The following is a 20,418-nucleotide window of genomic DNA, read 5'->3' as shown; positions in this document are numbered from 1 at the left end:
TGGGGTTTTGGGCAGGTCAAGATAGGCTGTGTGAACCACTTTACCCTCAACTACGGCTTTGGTGACTGCCTCAAAGAAGTTGATCAGTTTCAGGAGGTATGATCTGCCTTTCAAAAACCCGAACTGAGTGGGATCCAGAGTTTAGAGGTTACCAATGTCTTTGGTTATGAGTCCCATGATGATACGTTCCATGGCTTTGCAGAACAGGCTTATCATGCTAATAGGTCTATAGTTCCCGGGATCAGTGGTGGCTCCTCCTTCGTGGAGTGAGATAACTGTTGCTGTGCACCATTCAGTGGGCATGAGGCCTGATGCGAGGCTATTATTGAACATGGTGCTTTAGTGGGGAGCCAGTTCATTCTGAAATTCGTGTAAAATGCAGCCTGGGATGTTGTCCGGTCCCATGGATGCTGTGTTTTTGGCTTTAGAGAGTGTAGCTTTCACTTGCGTAGTTGTGATTACAGGGACTCTGCATTCTTCCTGTATAGATATGGGCCCTTTAGGGGGTGAGGGGGGGGGTAAAGTTAGCACTGAACCTATCTGCCAGGATGTTGGCAATATCAGTTGGTTCTGTAATTTTCATGTCTTTGTGCTGTAACTCAGAGCAGATCTGGGTGTTGCCATTGAGATTCTTGACATAGCTATAGAATGCTTTGCGGTTGTCCTTGGAATTAGTGGCAATTTTATTTTCGTAGCTAGCTTTGGAGGATCTTATAAGGGATCTCAGCTTCTTACTGAGGCTGACAAGGGAGCTCCTCCTCTCATGGGATTTTACTCTTTTTTGCAACAGTTTCTTCCTTCTGTTGTACAGTTTGTTTATGGCAGGGGACCACCAGATTGGCTTCCTTTTTTTGGAGGATAGCATCTTGGTTCTGTTTGGGATAGCACGATCCATGCACTCATGTAGGTGCTTATAGAGCGCATTTGTGTAGGATTCAGCAGTTGTAACTGTATTGTCCATCTGCATGGATGTCATGAAGTTCACTACTTCTGTCTTAAGATGCATGAAGTTGGCTTTGGAGAAATTTCTTCCTGTGGTTTCCTTAATGAGGGATGGGGATGGGATGTGGATATCGAGGGCGATTAGCTTATGGTTGGATCAGACCAACTAGGAGTTGACTTCAGGTGTGGAACACCGGTCACTCATGTTGGTAATGACTAGGTCTAGGATATTGTTGCCCCTGGTGGGGGTGTGGATAAGTTGATCTAGGGCATTGGAGTTTATGAATTCCAGAAAGTGTTGCGCTAAGGAGTTAGTACATAGGATCATAGATCATAGGATCATAGATTAGTACTAGGCTAACTGCCCTTACAAGCCATTTTAAGCCTAGCCAGTTATCCCTTGAGGGGCTTAAACCTTGCACCTTGTGTTTGTAAGGCAAACACTTTAACCATTAGGCCACCCTCCCAACAAGGTTTTCCCAGTTAATGGTGGGGTAGTTGAAGTTGCCCATTATTAGGGTGTTTGGTTGAACCCTAATATTTTCGAGTACATCAAGAAAAGAGGAGTGGGAATCCTAGGGCATGGTGGGGGATCTGTAGCAAGATACAATTTGGATTGCAGTTTTGCCAAGAGTTAATTGCACTTGGATAACCTTGGATGCATTATGCTGAGCAACTAGCCTTAGGTGTGGATATCCTTAATGAATATGGACATACCCCCACCTTTGGTGTTTTGGTCCAGGTTAGATGGCCGAAAAGTGTGGTATGAGTTATAGCCTGGTAGTGCAGGGGTACTCTCTGGAGCCTTGAACCAGGTCTCAGTCACTGCACAGATATCAATGTTCTCCATTTTTAGGAGTGTCTTGAGTGAGTGCATTTTGAAATTTAGACTTCTAGCATTGAGTAGCATGAGGAAGTTTCTCTTAATGAAATACATGTATCATATAAAAAAAATAGATTTAGGCTTGGAAGACATGCTGTTATAAGGCCACATTAGTGAAGATGAATACATTTAAATGATTAACCAACATCTGATGATATCCAACATATTTGGTATACCTAAAATCCATAAAGGACTTAGCAACCCCAGATTTAGACCAATTGTGGATGGAAAGTTATCAAAATCCCACTTTAATAGCAGTTTTTTGGATTTCCACCTTCAAAAGGGGATGACGGTATTTCCCTATATAACAAAGAATTCATGGCAATTTTTAGAAAGGTTAATAAACTAAAAATCAGTGAAGATATTATCATGGTGACCATCGATGTTTGCGATTTATTTTCTGTGATTCCTCACTAAGATGGGTGTGACTAGTTAGAAATTCAGTTGATTAAGATTGGTATTATTGATGGGTCTATATTATAATCTCGAAGTTACTGAACATCGAATACAATATGGTCGACACCATATAATCGAAGTTCCATAACTTTGAAAAAAAATGTAAACATCAAATACTTACACTAACGGGTTTAAGCAGGGGGGCAAGCCCCCACACCCCCGCTACTTAAATATACCATCTCAAAGATCGCACTTTAACGTAGTATGGTGTGGAAAGGGAAGATTTCCCTTTTCTACACTGTAGCGCAATCTCGGAGTTGGTATATTTAAGTAACAGGGGGTGTGGGGGGTGCAGGGGGCTTGCCTCCGGACTACATTCGTTATTTTTTTTTTGTTCTACAAATATTTTCATTTTGTTTCGATTGTTTAATAGTTCGATGCATAAAGTTTGATGTTTATGCATTCAAACTATTAAACATTCGAGATTATAATATAGACCCATTTATGATCAGGATTATATAAATAAGTATGGCACTCTAATGGAGGTTGTATTGAAAAATAATTATATATATCTTGAAGGACATCATTATCGACAATTAACAGGAGTGGCAATGGGGACAGCAGCCCCCCCCCCATTTTTGCTAACTATGTTATGTCCTTCTGGGAACAGCAATATTTAATGGATGGGCCTTTTTTCAGTAAAATTCAGTATTATACTTGTTTTTTTGGATGACTTGTTTGTTATTTGGAAGGGTACCAAATTGGAACTTAAACAATTTCTTGAATATGTGAATAATACAGAAACATTTTTGAAATTCACCTATAATTATAGTGAAACACACATTACATATCTTGATGTGGACTTGACCTATAATAAGGTCAATAAAACATTGAAGTCGGCTATTTTTAGGAAGCCCACCTTCTCTAATTCCTATTTGGAATTCAACAGCTGGCACCTAGCCCATCGGAAAAAAATCAGTTGTTAAAGGGAAGATGGTACAGGCTGCCAGGATGGTCACCATAGATATTGAATTCATTGATGAATTGTCCTTTATCAAACAGTTGTTTTTTAAGAGAGGATATCCTTTAGAACTGCTAAATAAAATAAGTGAGGAAGTTGAACATAAACGTAGGATTGGTTATTATATACCATTATTAGCAGGTGGTGAATGGTTGAGTGTTAGGTTGCAGAATAAGGAAGGTTGTAAGGTGAATAACTATTCTGTGAGTTTTATTACAACATTCAACCTGGATAACCCCATTGTAGTGGAAATTATACAAAACAACTGGGAGATTTTGAAATATGACAACAATATTGGACAAAGGGTGGGTTCAATGCCCACCCTTTGAGCCATCCTCTTCATCAGACCTAAAATTGTTAGTAGCCATAACATCTGCTTGGAGAGTCTCAGAACTGCAAGCTCTTACTATTCGACCTCCTTACACTACTTTTCACAAGGATAGAGTCTCATTCAGGACAAACCCTTCCTTTCTTCCCAAAGTATGCTCAGAACACAATTTGAATACTGCTATTGAGCTACCTGTGCTTTTCCAAACCCCTCTAATAAATTTGAATATAGACTACACCAGTTAGACTTTCACAGAATTCTTAGATTTTATTTACACAGGACTAAAGAATTCAAGAAAATCAGATCAATTATTTGTTTCCCTTTCTGACAAGAAGAAGTGCTTGCCTGTTTCCAAGGTTACTCTTTCAAAATGGCTTTCATATTGCATTTCCTTTGCTTATCAATCAACTGGCAAACAATTACCCATCAAAGTCAAAGGCCATTCTACTAGAGCTGTATCTACTTCATGTGCCTTTAGATCTAGGCTCCCAATTTATACCATTTGCGCAACAGCTACTTGGGCTAGACCACATACTTTTGTCACTCATTACAAATTGGATTTGGCCTCCCGGGACAATTCTTCCTTTGGGTCCACTGTGCTGAAGAGTATCTTCACTTGAGCCACACAGGTGCTAGGGATGCTGTCCTTTCCAGCAAGAATTACGGCGAGATAGGACTACATAGCATAAAGAAGTTATGTACTTACCATAACTTTCCATGTTTGTAGTCCATCTCACCTATATTCTTGCGTCCCTCCCTCCAACCCCCTTCCTGTTTCTGGGGGATCTGGTGGACTATACTGGTGTTGTCTGACCTGGTTTTCATTTGTTGTCCACCTGGCATGGCTTATATTTCTAAGTCCTTTGTCTGTATATATGCAGCCCTGATATTTCTTACCTGATAGGTACTTATTGCTTTCTTGCAAACTAGATCTGGGGAATTGTTGTGAGGCACCATGGGATAGAGGCTAGCCTCGAGTCAGTAAAACCTCTCGAGCTTTAGTATCCGCCGAGTCAGAGACGAATATCGGCTCTGAACCCATCCAGCAAGAATGTAGGTGAGATGGACTACAAACATGGAACGTTATGGTAAGTACATAACTTCTTTTTTTTACTGCATTTAAAATCAATTCTGGAAATTATTCCTAAAAACAAAACAAAAAAAAAAACAGCATTATGGCATTAAAATAACATTTGAGGTTTAACAATTGTAAACTAATAGCATTGCTTGTCACCTTGACTTTACATTTTTCTGCATGAAATAAACATAAATGCTGTAAATCTGTAAGCAAACGAATAATGTACTATAGTGAACTACGCTACTTTTACTAATAAAAACATTCATGCAAGTCTGTAACTGAACTGATAATGTACTACACTGAACTGGAAAGACTGTAAGTTTATTATTAAACCAAACGGAAACCTCATTGGCATTGTTTTTTCCTGTCATAACTTCAAATAAAACTAAAGTAATAATCTAACACTGTATTAATATTTCAACATTATTTGCATTTCTGCACCTCTATAAAATTAATCTTAACTGTTGAGCTTCTCTCTGTTCTGTGTTTGAAACTCCACTCACTGTCTTTACATACCTGTTCCTTTAGTTGACATAATTTCATTTTTTCAGTATAACTGAATACTGCGAGAATTTATCATTACTGCCTACAATTTTCTTGGATAAATAGTAAGAACTGTAACTGCATAAACTGTCACTAAGAACATTAAACTGATCTTTACCATACTGTTTTATGGCATACGGTACTGTCTTTAATTCAGTTTGCTGAACTGGCCTGTAATCTGATAAACTGCACTTTCTGAATGAAAAAATATATACCACCTTAAACAGATCACATAGACACATTTATTACTAGAGCTACTTGTCTGTCTTAATGTATGTGAAGTTTCTTTATCTGAAAGTTTACTTGTATGTCCTTTATACAAGTATGTGACATTTCTTCATATAGTAAACACGTTTATTACTAGAGATTAACTGATCCAGTTCTGGAACTTTATTTGACTGCCCTTTATACAAGTATAACATAGGAGTTGGACCTGTGGCTTTAATGATGCATAATATTTATGATGCATTCTTTTCATGCATGGGATCTAAACTTTTGACTGTACTGTCACTTTTAAAATGCAGCCTTGAATTTAAATTTTACATTCTGTAAACTAGCAAAAATCCTTTAATATCTGTGATATTTTTTTTGTCTCTGTATCAAGATATTATTTATGAATTTCAACACTTTAATACCATAACAGGAAAATCTTACACCCGGATTCAGCAAGCTCTGCATGGAGTGCAGGAATAGTGCAAGAGCTGCTGCACGCAATATGGCCAATGAGTGATCCGGGAACGAGCACCCCGGATGTGCATGAGTGGTCCTACACTATTCCTGCATGGACACCACTGCTATATGCTAATTACCTGATTTGCTGGTGAAAAACATGCAAATGAGGTGAATTAGCTATGCAGGAAGGAGGCGGGCATTTGTGCAGGAATAGTGTAACCTGCAGAAATGTATTTGGTTACTAACCGAAGACATTTCTGCAAATTACAAAATGGAGGCATGACAGCTCAAAAGAAAGCATGTATTCAATGTAGTAGGCATGTCAATGGCCAAATATATAGCCACTGGCATGAGAAATAATTGCAAAATTATAAAAAAAAACATTTATTTTTTTTGGCTGATTTCAACTGTTTAAGCGTAGGGCAGCAGTGTGCAAACAGGATCAGGCTGAAAATAAGAAAAAAGTTGGAAATAAGCATTTAAACCCAAATCAGCATTTTGCCATAATAGTCAATGGCATGCATAAGACAACAATACCAGGGAATAGTGGTTGCTAAGGGGGATGGCTCAGTGTGAGTGTGGTAACTATGAATTAGCATTCTGTTTTATGCAAATGAGGGGATTTATACTGAATCACAGATTTTCTCTCAGTGTTAGCTTGCACCCAACCATGTAGGTGCAACAACAGCATTGTATAAGTATAAGAGGTAGATGACCTCATAAGGGAGAGTGTCATGCATGCTGTAAGCTTATTGGTGCTCTGAGGCCTGTGTTTGCCCTTAGCCAAGCACAGCTAAGGAAGGGGGTGTGTCTGAGGCTGCCTAGCAGTGTTCACATTGCTTAAATTGGTGTGTGCACCATGCACCAGGTTTTAAACAAAACAAAAAAAAAACAGAAAGTAGCAGCTCTGTTCACATCTAAGCACTGGGTATGTGTGCTGCACTAAGGTGCTTAATCAGGAAGGCAATGGGAAGGGAAAACAGCAGTAGGAAGGCAATCAAGGAGAACTAGCATTGCTGGCAGGTGAAATGTATCAGAATCAGCCAATTACACATGGAACAGCCTAGCACACTACTATAAACTATGCAAACACCTTCCAGTCTGTTTTTTTCCCACAAACTCTACACCACTGGTGTACACAGATGGGGAAATTTTACCGGACAAAACTAGCAAAATGTTAGGGGCTGGTGTCACTCTCTTATATCAATATGTGCAAGAGGCTGAGGGTGGTGAGGATGTGAATGCTGATGACCAACTTACAGTGAGGAGAAGGAGAAGAGTGTACAGACCCAGGGTAACCTATCAGGGGCTACATGAGCTGGAGATATTGGAGTGCTTTAAGGTGGGCAGGGACATTCTACAGAAAATTGTTGAGCTGTGCCAGCCACGCCTCACACACAGAACCAACAGAGGGGAACCCATCCCAGTGGATACCAAGGTATGTGTAGGATTAAGAATACTAGCCACAGGTACCTTCCAAAGGGCAACTGGGGATATCATGGGGATCTCACAGGTATCAGCATCCAGGGTACTCAACCAGTTCCTGGATGCCATGTCAGCACATGGCAGTGAGCACATATATTTTCTCAACACCTGTGAGGTGTTAACCAGCAATATGCGTCTCTTACACAAAATAGCAGAATACCCTGAGGTAGTGGGTGCTATAGACTGCATGCACATACACATCAGAACATCACCCGGTGAGTGGGATAGGGTCTACATCAACCGCAAGGGCTTCCCCTCCATCAGCTGTCAGGTCATGTGTGATGCCCAATGCATTATCTTGAATGTGTGTACCAGCAGCCCTGGAAGCTATCACGACTCCCACAGCTGGTATATGACACAGCTGTAACAGTCATTTGCCAGTAAGGACATTCCATATGGTCACCTAGTTAGGGATGCTGGCTATACACTGGAGTCGTGGCTGATGACATCCATCAGAAATGCACACACACCTGAACAAGAACTCCATAATGAGGCACACACACAAACCAGAATCATAACAGAGCATGTGTTTGGGATGCTCAAGTCACAGTTCCCCTGCCTGGACATATCCAGTGGAATCTTTCAGTACTCTTCACCTACATGTACGCATATGTTCATAGTATATGCCATGCTACACAATATGATCCTGCGGAAACAGCTGCAGCAGGTACAGCACAGGGCAAGGCCACACAGCCCTCCACCATTGCCAAGGCCATCACAGGCACAGAGGTACTCGGAGGAGGAACAACCTGAGCCTGCCCATATAGGCAGAAAGAGGCATGCCCAGTATGCCCAGGCCTTGGCAAAGAGGCAACACATAGCACATACACTGACACGGGAGAGACCCAGGGAATGACACCTCTCTCTGACTCGCACATACAGTAAAAGGGCTGCCAAACATGACACTACCTGTGCTTTACCATGTATAGGGAGTGTACTATGTGCATCCGACATAGTCAGCTTTCCAGCACCATCCTCAATACTGGCCCAGCCACAAGGTAAGTCACTCTTTCTATCAATTGCTGAATGGAGTAGTATGTTCTGATAGTTGTAGCTATGGTATGGATGTGACCATGTAAGGGAATTGGGTTGCTGAACGGAATAGCAGCAGATAGTGAACACCTATATGGGCAGCATGCAACCCATAACAAATATTGGTGCCAACATACTAGGCAGTACTAGACAAGTTGACAAATCCCACTGCAGTACATGTGGTGGCCCAAATGTGTGTCCATGGGACACACACATGCACGTCAGCGAGGCACAAATACCCACTACCAGTCTCAGCCAGCAGGACAGGTGCAGCTGACCATAAAGAAAGGCTGGGTTAAGGCCTGAAAATGATGGCAATGGTTAACAGCCCCCCTCCAGACCTACACAGACAGACTGCAACAGGTCTGGCAGTTGTATGTTAGTTCTGAAGGGTTAGAAGTCTGAAAGTGAAATGTAGGTCAATAAAACCTAAGATCTGTACTTTACTGATATGCCTCCAGTCTGCATGATAGGTCAGAATACAAAATGAAATGGAAGCCAATAGAGTACCCGAAATACCAGTACAGTCATAGCAAATGTTTAAAGTCGTCAAATTTACCCCCCCCCAATCCTATATAGGAATGCAGTAACATGTAAGTGTGAGGTGTAATAACAGTGGAGCACAGATTATCCGAGCTGGCCCAATCTACAGGATAGATTGTTGCATGTGTACAATATACAGGGGTCCATGAGTTAGGTTGTTGTGTGTTCAATATTGTTTGAAAATGGTCAGCATGTAGGGTTATGTCTTGCTGGACTATGGGCAGTACTGTGGATGACAGGGCCATGTTCCAACAACTGCAGTGCCAACCACAATGCTTCTCAGCAATACCCATGTCAGCAGTCATCCATACTCACTGTCCAGATGTAGATATCTGTCACCGTCTGAAAGATGGACATGCCATGAATGTGGGCCCAGACATACACACAGTACACAGGTGGAAGTACCCTAGACAGAGTACCTAAAATGTAACTGTCAGCTGCACACAACTTTGGAATTGTACATACAGGTTAGCAGCACATTAGTTATCTGTGTAGTAAGGAATACTGATGTAGTCTGGCCAATTACTGGCAGACCACAAAATGCACAGTTATGAAGTAATTGGAGACTGCCAATGTCCCTGCACAAGGCAGCATAAGGGGAATGTCCCATGTATATCTGTGAGTCCGCTGCAAGTAGCTTCCATAGTACACATGCACTCAGCACACCCCACCATTAGCCACATGTTTATCACAGGTGAGATCCTTGCTGATGGGAATGAGTACAGTATGACCCCCACTTCTGTATGAGAATACCCACAGAATGCAGCATGCTGAAGAGGTGTCACATGCAGGTGTGTCCCTAGATGTAAGCAGCACCCTACCAGCATCCAGACCAATGTATTAACATGGACAGGAACTATTGCCTTTAATACTTTGCACACTTATCCTGTCACCCCAGAGGTATCCACTGGCTTGCAGCCTGGGAATGTAGGAGTGACAGAATGCACTGGCCTGCTACAGATTGCCTGCATCACTACCAAATGGCCTACAGTCCACTGTCAAAGTCCTGTGCCTCACCAGTAGTGCCAATATATGGTATCTCATGGGGTCCCAACTAACATCACACAGTCAAAAGAACACAAATTCAAGGCCATGTTGACAAATCCCAGTATCATGCCCAACATGTCCTACTGCATGAACTGTGGACCAACCCCTAAATACTGCTGGGATGAAGGACCAACTATAGGGATACTTCTCAGATATTTCTCACATAATGTTAGGAAGAGGATAAAATAACAGAGTGGGGGGACATAGAAGCATGGACGTCATGGAGTGTGTGAAGTCTGAAACTCTGATGTGTGCCCATACTACCCCTGCCTGCAAACCCAGTAATGGGTGGCTACAGAACTGCTTGTGAACCACAATGTGAAGGGGAACTGACCAGATATATGAGCCCTGCTTCTGGGTAACCTGGGTGAATCTGTACAGCTGAGAGGTATGGCCACAAGAGGATATGGCCATTCTGTTATGTCAGTATATGTACAAAAATGGGATCTTCAGCCACCATAGTACCAAGGTGCTAGACCATTTACACAGACCCCATCAGCAAGAGTCTGCAGCTACCCCGCCAGAATGGCATGAGTGTGCAAGAATATGTAGGCTGCAGACCGCAATACTGGACACAGCTTCATTTATTTTGTATTTACCAGGAAATAACTGTGAACAAATAAGTTTATCTGTCAGTAGTTGTTGACATAATACATCCCAGTGTAAAACAGTGCATATGTCTGAATACATTGTAAGTTAAAAACAAGAATATTGCACCATTTATCATCAATTAGACAGAAGGATAAACATAATGCATTGTACCAGCATGTTTCTAGCTTTCCAGATTATACTTTTGTTTTTATGGTTCTGCATGTTGCAAAGATGAAAAAGGGGGGAGCATTGTCAATGATACAGAGTATGCAGAGTTAAGATGGATCATACAGTTGGCTGCTGACAACCCCCCCTGGTTTAAATAGTTCTTTACCTTTAAAACCAACCTTAAAGAAAAGGCGGGTCAAGTATAGAAAGTAATTGGTTGCTTTAAGAAATGTTTTAATATTTAAAGACTGTCATGGTTTTGTGAAGTTTGTCTGATGAAGGGTTTTTTAACCTGAAAGCACTTACATTTTATAATAAAAGATTACAGCCAGTTTGTTTTTGGATTTGTTCTCATAAGAGGTGCGAGAGGAGTCCTTAAGGGAAGCTAAGAGGCTTGTGTTTTGCTACATGTCTGAATATCTCTGCTAACTCCAACCATGTAACACAAGCAGCACAGACAGCAATAGTTACAGTATCCCACTATCTGTCACCCATTGTGACTCCATATTATCAACCTATCTACAGATATCCTGCAGAAACAGGTTGCTAGCTGTAGGTGTAGAACACCAAACCCTGGACTGGAGTACAACCCTACCTAGAATGGATTCACACACTCAATACAGAAGGTAAATAAATTAAGCCAATGTCTGACAACACAGTGGACTATACATAGCTGTCAGTCGCTGATATCTGTGCACACACACCACATTGTAACCATTCTTGCTTTGCACACACATTGGATAGGAATACTCACACATATCAAAGACCAACACACTATAATATGTCAAACATACACACACAGAGAAGTGGGGAAGAGAAAGACAGACAGCGACAGAGAGATTTCCATTATAAGGCCTATCCCACCCACCACACATCCAATTGGCTGATATCACATGATGTGCTGATGTCAATCACTGTAGACATTCCTTTTAGTAGCCCTCACCCCTATAGTGTATGTGGTGCTTGTGATAACTGTGTAACACAATAGTACAAATCAGTATTCATCTAGCATTTGTATACCCAGTCCTGTCAAATGTAAAGTTGTGTGTGACTGAGTATGTGTGTGTGTGTGTGTGTGTGTGTGTGTGTGTGTGTGTGTGTGTGTGTGTGTGTGTGTGTGTGTGTGTGTGTGTGGAAATCAATGATTTTGAGGCGGTTCACACTCACTACACCTCCCATTGCCCTACTTTAGCATGCCTGCTAATGCCAGTCACCTTGAAATAACACTTTGGCCAAGTGCCAGCCCTATAAGCTCTGTGGTACTTACAATAACTGTATAATATTATAGTGTAGCATACTAGCTAGGTAGGAGTTCTAATCCCAACATGGCAAATGTGAAACTGTATGTGTTTGTGTGAGACAGTTTGTGTGTCTTTGATGATACCTGATTTTATGAACATTCACACTTACTATTCTCCCCTTTCCCCTCCTTTAGCACTGCTGCTGATGTTAGTCACTTTCAAAGATACCTTTGACAGCTTTCCAACATATAAGCTCTGTGGCGCTTGTGATAACTGCATAATACTATTGTGTAGAATACTAGTTAGGCAGGAGCTCTAAGGCCAGACATGGAAACTGTGAAACTGTGTGGGTTTGTGTGAGAGAGTGTGTCTGTCTTTGATGATACCTGATTTTATGGACATTCACACTTACTACTCTCCCCTTACCACTCCTTTTAGCACTGCTGCTGATATTACTCACCTTCAAAGATACCTTGGCACAGCCCTCCAACATGTAAACTCCATGGCGTGTGCCATAAATGCGGAACAATGTAGTAGCAATAATTACATAGATATGGGTTTGAATCTCATCTATGACAAGTGTTTGTGTGTGTACATATTGTATGTCCGTACCTCAAAGATTTTTGCCCCATTTACACCCAGTACAAATCTCAATGCCTGACTTTAGCAGTCCTGCAGATATCATCCACCTTAGAAATACCTGTTGCCAACCCTAAACCATGTAAGGTCAGTGGTACATGTGGTTAATGAGTAACATAATGGTCTGAAAAGATTGTTAGATAGAGGTTTGAACCTCACCCAATGTAAATGCATGTGTAGGGTAAAATTACTTTTGGGATCTCTCACCCACTACATCACTCAATGTCAGTATTTACAAGGGTTGGTGATGTTCCTCACCTTAGAAGTACCTTGGGACAACATCCATCCTATAAACTCTGTGGCACATGCGATAAATGCAGTACACTGTAGTAGCAATACATAGCTAGGTAGGGGGTTGAATCTCAGTACTGGCAAGTGTGTGTGTGTGTGTGTGTGTGTGTGTGTGTGTGTGTGTGTGTGTCATCATTACCCTGTGTGGGGGTTGCTATGATTGTGTAATAACAGGATCCATTGTGGGGTGGGTTTTGCTAAATTATTATGTTGAGGACCTAGTATATGTCACAATGTCCACATTACAAGGCCAACAGATGTCAAACACCAGAGAGGTTGGTGTAGACAATCCACAACCTACATGTGACAGTATGGATTGCTGAACAATATAGGCAACCATTCTATTACTCAGCGAACACTCTCCACCCTCGTATCATACACAAACACACTTGGCTAGCCAACAACCACTATATTGGTAGTTCCCTGGATATTGCCTCCCAGATAGTAACCACGGTGTGATAGCAGTGGACTACATGCCTGTTGACTACAACAGTGCCACTGACATCAGAAAGTACTTTGATGTATTACATCTCCTGACTGAGTGTTTGTTATCCAGCAAGTAAAAGGACATGGCACCCTATTCTATCCCCTCAGTAGCCAAATAAATGTGCACAGTGGCCCTTTTGCCATGTTCCCAACTGGACGCCTGCAACAACTGTAGAGTCTGCAAATGTACCCCACAAAGGGAATACCATGCCTTATACACATGCCCTGTATGGACAGATGCCACTAACTCCACTGAATACCCATATCATGCTATCAATGTAGGTGCAATCACAACCTCAGCTACAGTCAGGTCTCACCAAATGAGGTCAGGAATGCTACATCAGAAGATAACAATCTGTCCAAACAACATGCCCCAGAGACCTCAAATACACTTCCACACATTAAAGAACATGCATGTGTGACATGTGCACAACCCAGGCACTCTCCATGGTATGGAATATAGATCACATACATGGGAAGCAGTGCATATCACTGGCCACCCACAAAAGAAGCCCAGATGAGTGGATGGTGAATACAATACCCACCCCTGGGGACCACTCCAGGGACTACACCCCTGAGCCACACCGGGGACTAGTGTCATGTGACCTGATGCCAAGGTATTCCCTTGGCCTAGCCTTGTAGGGCCTTCAGGCCCATTCACCTACTACACATCTGTGAAGCAATGAAGCTATGGATCTCAGTACTAGCAAGTGTGTGTGTGTGTGTGTGTGTGTGTGTGTGTGTGTGTGTGTGTGTGTGTGCGTGTGTGAAGATGAATGATTTTGAGGCCATTCACACTCACTACACCCCCCATCGCCCTACTCTACCATGCCTGCTGATGTCAGTCACCTTGAAAAAACCCTTTGGCCATGTTTCCACCCTATAAGCACTGTGGCTCTTGCGATAACTGTCTAATACTGTAGTGTAGCAAACTAGTTAGGTAGGAGTTCTAATCCTGGTCCTGGCAACTGTGATAATGTGTTTCTCTTTGTTGACACCTGATATTGCAGACATTCACACTTACTACACTTTCCTTAACCCCTCCTTTACCACTGCTGCTGATGTCACCCACGTTCAAAGATAGCTTTGGACAGCTCTCCAACATGTAAGCTCCATGGCTCGTGCAATAACTGGGAACACTATAATAGCAATACATAGCCAGGTAGGGGTTTAAAACTCAGTACTGGTAAGTGTGTGTGTGCTTGTGTGTGTGTGTCATCGGTATCCTGTTGGGGTGATTGTGTAATGACAGGATCCATTACAGTGTGGGTTTTGCTACATTATTATAAGGAGGACCTATATGTCCCAATGTCCACTTTACAAGGCCAACAGTTTTCAAACACTGTAGAGGTTGTTGTAGACAATCCACAGCCATAAATGTCTACTGCCATGTGGGATTACTATGTGACAGTATGGATTAGTAAACAATATAGACAACCGTTATAATACCCAGATACCACTCTCCTCCCATAGATCATACACAAACACACTTGGCTCTTTGTCTCTTCCTTTCTTACTTTCTCTCTGACTCTCCCTCTCTCCCTCTCTGGTGCATGTGGAAAAATACATCTGTTTTGCATAGGCAGCAGCTTGAATTTTGTAGTTAATGCTTATGATCAGCTGATGGCTTGTGCATGAATTGGAGTCCCCCACTTGCTAATTGCATGTGGAACTGCTGTGTTATCATTCCTATAGCTAATTGCATGGAGATACACTCCTATAACTAAGCACTTCATGTGGGTGTTGGCCCTTTTCCTTCACTGTGAGCAGGACTTTATGTGGGTGTCTGACAAACAGGAACACAGAGGGTAGTTGGAAATACCACTTACAACAAACACTGTGGAGACAGGCCAACAAACAGGAGGGGGGTGTTCCAGACATGGAGACAGAATGTAAGTATTGCTGTTCTGCATTTGAAGTAATGTTGGTTTAACAGGGCTTGTGTGGATATGGCTGTTCTGCATGATTTAAAGTCTAACATGACAGAGTTATGTGGTTGAGGAAACTCTCACCTGTAGGGCTATATGCAGACTGCCCAGAGTTTGGACTCTTAGATGTGGTGTGTTACTCACACATTTTCTGTCTTTAAAAATGCAGTAGCATACTCTGATGGTTGCAGTCAGTACACTAAGTGCAATCTCAGAGTTGTTATATTTAAGTAGCAGGAGGTGTGAGGGCTGCAGGGGGGCTTGCCCCAATTGCTCATACTTGGTGACAATTGCTATGCTTTGTTTTGTACGTGTTTCTGTGTGTCCTTGTACTGGCATATTTATCATTATTTGTATTCTGTGTGTTTACAGTATTTTGAGTTTTCAGGATTTCAAAGTTTCAGGATTTTGGTCTTCAGTCTTATGAATTTCAGGATTGTAATATTTCAGTCTTCTGAAGAACTGTATACACACACATACACACACACACACACACACATATATATGTATATATATATATATATATATATATATATATATATATATATATATCATATCCTTGTTATGTGTAAACATGAGTGTTGTATATACCTTCTCAGATGTATCTCACCATATTTATCTGATATGTGTAAATTTAGATATAAAAACATGACTGTTTCAGCACTATTTTCACTAACAAGTAGTAAATAATTGTAGTAGTTGAAGCAGTTGTTCACTACTATTCAGTACATGTACTGAATAATATATTTGAAAAAAAAAACAGACATTTTTACAGCTCAGATGGCTTAGTGGCTAAGTGCTGTGACTATAGTCTAGAGGGTCCTGGATTTAAGACCTGCAAGGGCTGTTTATTTTGTTGTTAGTCAGAACAAGGACTGTTGGATACTGAGTGGTTAAGGTAGTTTTGAACAGCTTTAAGTGGGTTTGCATGGGTTTGTGCAAAGCTAAGCTGTGCTAACATATGGTTAAATGAAAAGGCACTTGCACCATATAGCCTTCGCTTACCAGTGCACAAATCTGCTTAGCATTCAATTTTAAGCAATGTTACACCTGCTAAACATAGTTCAGCCCTGGTAACCAGTGATCACATTCCATTCTGATAAAATGGCAGGGTAATGACATCTTTAATAAGTGTATTTAATTCCATGTACATAACATGTTTCTATGTGCTGTCATTATGGTAGCAAGGGGTGTGAGTATACTGTATGGGACACCTGAATATACATGGCTAGTACCACAATTTTTCTCTTTGTATGTGTTTCATACATGGGTAATATCCCAAGTTATATGCGGTCATGCTTGTATGTATTGTATCATTACATTACTACTTTTAACTGTGCTTTTCCAAGTAAGAGTAGATTGCAGATTTTAGTACTGGAACCATACATCCCTGCATACAAAGCTGGACTCTGAGTACTGACTATCGTTTTCTTGATGTGTGAGCTGTATGTTTTTAAGTATCTCCTATTGGATATTGATCTGATATGTTGATATTAACTGTAGACTACTATGAGTTTAGGACATATCATTGAGGACTGCTGTCATGTAGTAATGGCATACCTATCAGTGTCAGACATCTATCTGTCAAAACATTCATCCTAATGCATAAACTGTTGGCTAGATAATTTCTGTTTGTCCTCTGTACAGATGTGCAGATGTCAGGCATCCATCTTGACTGCTTACAGGCAATCTCTGATTGACTGACACCGACATGTCTGCCCAGCTGTGTTATGAATGTCACAGCTAGGAAACCCCACCTTGTATGCACCCCATGCAATGGATACCTCAACCATACTACCACAGTCAGCAGAACATGCTTGGGTACAGGTCTCAAACCCAGACACTGGCCATGTTATGTAATATATGTTGCATACATGTCCAGTGGAGCACCTCACTGGCCCTCTGCGAGAGAAAAATAGATTATTGGATGTTGAATTAAACTGTCACCCTGGGGATCATTCAAGTGGCATCAGTTGATAGATGGCCTGCTGACCAATGCCAGGTGGCATGATACCAGTGTATTCCACATGCCCTACTCTTCTCATCTTTCCATGGACATTAGCCTGGTACACACCTAGGGACACCTGTACCTATGGACCTCCATACTGACAAATGTGTCATTGTGCATTACCAAGAATAACAGTGTCTGTGTGTTTGTAAACGTGAAGTTGAAAATACTCTGAGGGCCTTCTCTCCCACTACACTCCCATTGCTATACTTAGTAATTGCTGCTGCTGTGATTGTCATTAAATGTACCTTGTTACACTCTTCACCCTATGGGCTACCTGGGGCTTGCAGTACCAGCATAACACTGTTCTACAAATGGGTAGATAGGTGTGGCTTACCCTCTGAGTCCTGGCAAATGTGAGTGTGTGTGTGTGTGTGTGTGTGCAATCTTGTGTGAGTGGGCATATTTGTAGGAGGCAGCATTTTGAGGCCACATGCTCCAAATACAATAAACCTTGCCATACATTATAAGGGATGATGATGTTGCTGACATTAGGAGAGCCATGACAAACCCTCACCCTACTATCCCTGTGGCACGTGCAATAAATGCATATCCCTGTAGTAGCTCTGATTAGATAGACAAGGGTTTGTACTGTAGTCCTGGTCAATGTGTAATTGTGGGTATGTCAGAGCATTATCGTGGGTTTCAGTGAGTACAATATCCAATGTGGCTGTGGGTGCTGGATATACTGTCTTTACACCATGGTACCCCAAGTACATGTCCCAAGGTCCAGTGTATGAGGGCCGCTGTCACCATCAACCATAGAGGCAACTGATTACACTATCCAGCCCAATGATACATGTGCTGTGTGCAAAAACTCTGTAACAGTATGGATTCATTGACAAGGTAGTTAGCACTGCTAACCCCAGGTCTGTCAAATGTGTCTATTACTGTATGTGTTTGTCAATGCATATATGACAGTATGTCATACTATGTATTGTTCTTTAACACCCAGTACATCCCCCATTGCCATACTGTACAAGGCCTGGTGATGTATTTCACTTAACAGGAAACTTGGGACACACCTCACACTAAAATCTCTGTGGTGTATGCAATTAAGGCCAAACACATTAGTAGCAATAAGTACCTAGGTATGGGGTTCTACTCTCAGTGTTGCCAAGTGTGTGTGTATGTGTAGGGATCTACTTCAGTTTACAGAAAATATATACCCAGAAGATCATTTGTCCGAGAACTAACTGGCAAAAGGTAACATTTCAAAGCAATCATCTTGTGGAAATACATTCCATCAAAACTAGTAGTGGATGTGTAAATGCCCCTTTCCCCACTGTATAGCTGTACAGTGATACTGGAGTTGGTATATATACATAGGTGTGGTTGTGGGCACAGCCACCCTCATTGGGGTTATTGTTGTGCATATCCCTCCGCATAGTGTGCTGTACAGTTTATGTTAACAGGTTAAGTAGTTGTTAATCACACTATGTGTGGTTCTACACCACCCCACACCCTCCAAAGTGGGGGGCTGTGCCAGCTACACCAGCACACCTATGTTTACCAACTCCAGGATTGCACTACATTGGTGAAGAGGACATATAACCTGCCAGTACCATTTTCAATTACATTAAACAGGCAGACTGATTATTTACTGATGTGATGTTTTGGCAATTTGGTCTTGGTGGAATTACATAGGCCAAAATGAGTTCACTGCTAAATGAAGTACATCCATGTGAACAGTATTCTCTGTGTATTGCATCAACACCAAATCCTCTGTGTGTGTGTGTTATTCACAAACATGTGGTGTGTGCCACCCAGTACACTTGCCATTCTCCACTGTAGAAGAGCTGCTTACATCAGCCACCATGCACTCACCTGTATACACCCCTCAGACCTATCAGCCATGTGGCACATGCAGTAATTGTTATACAGACCTATTACTTGTGTTCAGCTGTACCCGGGATATGACACAGTCAATGTGTCACCACAGTGCCATACCCATTGTAGGAAAGGACAGCAGACCAACACCCTGCTGACACAAAGAAACCTAGAACACAGAATACATTATAGAGACCACAATCAGACAGTGTTAATAACAGCTATAATGCATCATGGCTGGACAGCTACACACTCTGACATGTAAGCATTAATCATTCCAGCTGAAAACACGTTAAACAGCATTACATTGCTAAACCTTAGTACATTCATCCTGTGCATCTTAACCATATTAGCATGTCCATGCATCAATGGTATGGATGCCAGGGATGTTGCACAGGTATCATCATATGCACAGGGTGTGTTGTGGGTTTGGCAGAGTCCTAGACTGAGCCATTTGGTTGACATCATGTGTGTGGGTTAGGGGGTTCTTTATTAAATAGTCTGTGCAGACATGGTGTATGTAGGTATGGAGATGCCCTAGCTGTGTTGGTGATATGTGTGTGTTTATGTATGCACACATTTCTGCCATGTGGCTGCCGTATACAGGAGTTTGTTGGACAGCTGCAGACCATACATGGCAGGGTGTACAGTTCACTGTGTCCGGCCATGGACATGGGAACTGTGCCTGCCAGGGGTTCTATGGGCACTACAAGGCAGAAGCTGAGATATGGTACTTTCCCCTGATGATGACACTTGTCCGCTGGATCTGCATCCCTATTGAGATGGACCAGGACCATGTGCACATGGCTGCTGCATTGTAGTGTGGACAGCACCCCCTTGAAGTGCTGGTGCTGCTACTCCCACTACAGGAGTCACTGTGAGTTGTTGCACATCCACGTAGACCTCCACCTGTTGGCGTTGCTGATCTACGTCCATGTGGCCGATGCCCTACTCCCACCACATGCTCTACCACAGACACCACATGGTTGAGGATTCCTACCATCTCACCCAACCGTCTATCCATGACCTCTGCAAAATAACAGTGGGCACCTGCAAGATCATGGATGTTGTCACATACAGCAGGAAGAGTAGCCCTCTGGAGCCTCAGACTATCTCTGGTGTAATGTTCCATACATGCCTGTGCCTCCATGATGACCTGAAACATGCGTCTGGTGACACCTGCTGTGGCGCTTCTGCCAGGGGCATGATGGCCAGCAGACCTCCTATGAGCACCCCTGTACATCTGCTTGTGTGGTACCTTGCTGG

The sequence above is a fragment of the Protopterus annectens genome, chromosome 6.part0 (assembly GCF_019279795.1).
Source record: "Protopterus annectens isolate FY-2018-M chromosome 6.part0, PAN1.0, whole genome shotgun sequence".
Classification (NCBI taxonomy): domain Eukaryota; kingdom Metazoa; phylum Chordata; order Ceratodontiformes; family Protopteridae; genus Protopterus; species Protopterus annectens.
Note: the sequence above shows the minus strand (reverse complement) of the source record.